The 5082-nt window shown below is 50.0% G+C and overlaps 1 non-coding gene across 1 annotated transcript; it reads left to right on the forward strand.

Moving 5' to 3' along the window:
- The first annotated feature begins 3950 nt into the window (after positions 1-3950).
- Positions 3951-4060, forward strand: TRNAL-CAA (transfer RNA leucine (anticodon CAA)). Its single transcript has 2 exons — positions 3951-3988; positions 4015-4060. It is a non-coding gene; the product is annotated as a tRNA-Leu (tRNA).
- Positions 4061-5082: the final 1022 nt, after the last annotated feature.

Consider the following 5082-nt stretch of genomic DNA (forward strand, 5'->3'; position numbering starts at 1 on the left):
TTCCATTGCTACTGGGACCCCTCTCTTTTCACTTCATTACTGCTTTCTGAGCAGGTGGCGCGGGTCCACCACAACAGAGGGCCGATGTCTGTGCGAGAGGGATTGTGGAGTGCGGGGGAGGGTGGGAGGGGTCCCAGAGCACATGTCCAGTGTTGTGCTTACACGAATCTGACAACATTTACAAGGCAGGACAAATGCCCGGATAATCCGGCCCGGTCCCCGGTTTATGTAAGTCATTAGTGAAAGTAGCAGGCTTAGGGGGCGAAAGAGGACACCTTCCATTGCTTATTGCTGTAAAGCCGGGTGGGGCGGGCGAGGCCCCCTCCCCCTGGACACGGAATGACACCTCTCTGAGGCCACAATATTACACACGCCGGAGCTTCATTGTGGGCACAACACGAGATCCAAACTCAGAGGGGACAACAGAACACTCTCGACCTGCGGGGTGGGGGGAGGGTGAGGGGGGGGCATGTACCCCACCTACGTTACCCACACGCTCCTAAACTTCACTCTGGGCACAACACAGCCTCCAAACTCAGAAGGGACAACATAACACACTTCCAGCCAAAGGGGCGCAATGCAACACCCCCACCCCCGGGGGCACAAGATAACCCACTCCGGACATCTGAAGTGGGCGGGGGAGGGGTAAAATGTGACACATTTCCCACATCCGGGAGGGGGCACTACTACCGGGCTCACGGGGCACAATAGAGCACACTCCGCAACTCAGCGGGCAGATTGTAATACAAGCCCGCCCTGAGAGGCACTATATAATGTTATTACACACCTCTGTCAGGGCGATGCTGTGCACTGCCCAGAGGAAAGTCCAACATACCCGTGGCACACATGATGCGATATCACGAGGCCTCTGAGGGGTACAACACACACAACTCAGAGCGGTGTGGTATGAGTCACCCATGGGTAACACATCACATACACACTCAGCTTTAAGGAGTCCCAGCGTGTACCTCTCTCTCTTTACCCCCCCAAACACACACAACCCTCAGAGCAGCACTGTGTACACTACACTGATGGGGCAATGACAGAACTCATGCACGCACACGGCATCAAAGGATCACACTGCACACAATACCCCGGCCCTCCACACACACCCCTTGGGACGATATGATGTCGCATGGCTTGGGGGGGGGACAGATCATAACTCTCCTCCACACACAATGACGCAAGGGAATATCATATACTGCCCCCCCTCTCCCCCCACACACACACAAACTCACGTGGGCTCAGTTTAAGTAACATACTCAGGGCAGAGTATATCCGCCAATCCCAGATAGTCGCGACATACACCCACTGAAAGTGTGTCACTAGAACACCCGCCACACATCACAGGGACATAACGACACACTCCTCAGAGGAGAACAACATACGCGCACACAACACCCCACGGTATGGGGCTCTTCAAACTGAGCACACACCCATCAGAGTGGCAGAAGGTGAACCCAATGGGACACAGTGTAACACACACATATAAAAACACACAGAGACACACACACATACAAATGCACACACAAACACACTATACCCCCTCACGCCCTCCTAAGCGGCACAGAACAGCATCCACTATTTGCACTATTTTTCTAGAAAAGTGCTAAAGTTTGGAATTATTGCTTTCACTGAGCCGGTAACCCTTTAGTATTCTTACACTTAGTATCATGATATTAGCATAACACTACCTTGCACAATCTAAAGCTCTTTTAAACAACACTGCGGTAGCAATACCTATTTACAAATAAGTCCCTAATGTTAATCTTGGCACAATGCACACAAAAAATCTTATACGGTGTCAAGTTGACCTGGTCTTTCCAGTCTGAGATGTTTCTTTAGAAAGCACCAGACATAATTAGCTTTAGAAGCACCTTCATTTGATGGAAAGACTCTGCAGTTTTTACATTTTATAACTTGTTACTTGCGATTCTCGGACGAGCTGCTGAACAGGGACCCCTGTTAGGGGTTTAAAAATGGATCCTTTCATATGGCAGCTGTGACATTTTTACTGCAGTCCCTCTGCCCGCCGGGGGGTAATGCTCTCTGCAACCTGCCCGCCGGGGGTAATGCTCTCTGCAAGCAGCCCGCCTTCTGGAGCCAGCAGTCAGATGTGTGCTGCTCGGCCCTCGCTCTTTTAATTACAACAGAGCCTCCCGTGGAGATCTGTGGAGGCCACGGGAGAAAAACATAAGTTCCCTTCTTGACTGATTGTGTCAGACCTCGCCTGTCGAGCTGATTTCATTAACCGTGCCATTCATTAGGCCGTCGCCACCGACCAAGCCACGGATACACACAATGGTCTGGCCTGACAAATCGACAAACATTAAATGCATGTTGCAGACCCACGCGTTTAGTAGAGTAATGGCTACGTCACCTAATTAATATTTATGAGCACTTTCAATGCATGAGGCACTTTCACCATCGACAACTTTTCTTTTCTTTCATTTCCTCTTCATTGACTTGTGAAGTAGCCACACATTTCTTTGGGTGGAAACATGATACTTTTTGTTTACCGTATGGGTACATACTTATTTCTAACAAAACATGAACTTGATTGGGACATTCTAGCAAATTTCTTATAACTTATTTTTTAATATAAAAAACTACGCTCCTTTAAAACTGTGTCAAAAGACGTCACAAGTTAAGGAGGGTGCGCTATATGCAGTCTACCCAAGACCACACACCGGTCAAGCGGGGCGCCGGGATTCTAAACCAGGCCTTCCGGTGTAGACAGTCTAGTCATTAAACGACATCTGCTTTAACTGGATGTGACAAATTAATTCTCCTGTACCTGTCCATTTCACATTGAGCCATTTTTCATTCTCGCACTAAACTAATAATTGTCGAGCCTGTCCCGGGGGACAGAGATGTTCATTTGTGGCGCGCGCCCCCGGGCAATGGATGCGGAGAATAATTGGACTTTGTGTCTGGTCGGCCGCTGCGATACAGAGCGGGGCCGGGCCACTGATAATGAATAGCCCGTTAAGGGGCTGACAGCGCCGTGATTACAACCAAACGCGCCTCTCGCCCTCTCTCTCGGTCGCAGAGATCAGCGATGACAAAGTGTCTCTCAAATACAGCGCAGCAAATGGGGGCTCGGGGCTTGCTTGGGGGTGGTGTGGCTTAATATTGAAGTGTTGGGCGGGGTTATCCAGGAAACTAAACGGGTGCATTTTGGAGGAGGACGAATTGTTTACCTTAAAAAGTGAAAATGCTTTTCTCTCCTTTGTATACCCCAAACCCGGCAGCCCCAAAGTGCCACGGGCGTAAACACAAGGCATTTTTCATATCACCAACAGTTTTCTTTCGATCACACCTCAACATAATTGTTGTTTGCTGCTGCCCGCGAGTCGCAGACGGTGGAAGGGATCGCATGAAATCCAGTCAGAGCACATTTGTTTCCATCTGCCCGCAAAGGCGCGTCTTACACGTCTGTGCATTAATAGGCTTAGGGTCAGTAATGCGAGCTGCGGCCGGCGCTGGGCTGAGCTAATCTGCTCTGCTGGAGCCTGGAAGCCGGGCAGCCCCGGGGTGTGAGGGCACTGCTCTGTCTCTCCCGGGGAAGGCTCGGACTGCTCTCCGTGCTCAAGGAGAACGAGGCAACAATGACGAAAACTGCAAGCACCCAAAAAAAAAAATTAACATCCGCCCACCGCCGCACTGACGAGACAAAAGGGGCCGGATGAGAAAAATTCTCCAGGAACGCCCACGAGTTGCCTCGCAGGATGACGGACGCCTCTGTTTGCCAATGGCTAGCGTCCATTTATGGAGCTAGCCAATGGGAAACAGAGGCGGGAAGAACATCGATACTGTAACTCAAAAGCTTTCGCCCTGGGCGGGGCACTGCAAGCAGTGCCCTCGCCAGGTCGAAACCTAAAAACCACTCCCAGAAATCCACATTTCAGAGATCTGATGACATTTGAGGGCTTATAAACCTCACAGCTGTCAGGATGGCCGAGCGGTCTAAGGCGCCAGACTCAAGAGCTGCTTTTTCCCACCAGCTGGGTGTTCTGGTCTCCAATTCGAGGCGTGGGTTCAAATCCCTCTTCTGACACATTGACTTTTTGTATCCACTTTAATCATAATCCCCGCGTATCATCCTCCCCGGGCGCCTTCTCCCCTTCGAAGTAAAGGGGCCGCGATCCCGGGGAATATGTGCTGAAAGTATGGGGGTGTGTGTATGTGAGTGAAGAATGCCCAGTGGCGGGCGTCTACCACCGGCCCCTCCCAGGGGCGTGTGGAGGAGGCGTGTGAGCTGCTGTAAGAGGCGGCTGCTGGAGAGAGATCAGGAGGCAAATTATAGCAGGGCATTTTTTTTGCCACTCTCACTAATATAGATCCAAAAAACAGAGGGCTTGTGATAAATGTGCATGGGCGTCCGCAGGGGAGGGCAAGGGGGGGCACTTTTTCCCCCCTGGAACACCGGTCCGTCACTATTGACAGCCCCCACAGTGGTGTTTGTCTGCAAGGCCGTCAATTTTTTTTATTTTTATTTTTTTTATTTTATAAAACCTTTATTGAAACTTGCAAAGTATTACATGCGCAGGCCCACAACCACAGGGGCCGGCCGCAAGCGTATCAAATGAATCAGGATGTAGAAACAAGAACACGACCGAAAAAAGCAATATCATAGATACGTCATGTGTGAGTGCGCACTGCAAAGCATAAGGATATATGAGGTTTTCGTTTTTTAAAGTTATGTAGAGTAGGAACGGCTGCAGGAGCAATGGCGTCACACCACATAATAAAATAAGAAGAGGTGAGGGGGGGACGTACCCCGCAGAGCAAACAGAATCAGTTGATGAACCACACAGTTGTCAAAACAATACAGTCGCCGAGGCGGACCTAGAGCAAAAACAATACGACAGCAAACAATAAAGCAGAGCACCATTCTGAAAACTCGCCCCCCAGTAACCTAAAGGCATAGTTGAGTGTAGAAGCCTTATAAGAAAGGAAAAAGGGAAAGAAAGACAGCCAACCCTACTAAAGAGGTAAAGAACCCTCCCAGAGACAGACGGAAAAAGAAGAAAGGGACCATAGAACAAAACAAACTAAAATAACAAACCCCCCCACACC

Source organism: Lissotriton helveticus, chromosome 5_1 (assembly GCF_964261635.1).
Source record: "Lissotriton helveticus chromosome 5_1, aLisHel1.1, whole genome shotgun sequence".
NCBI classification, from domain to species: domain Eukaryota; kingdom Metazoa; phylum Chordata; class Amphibia; order Caudata; family Salamandridae; genus Lissotriton; species Lissotriton helveticus.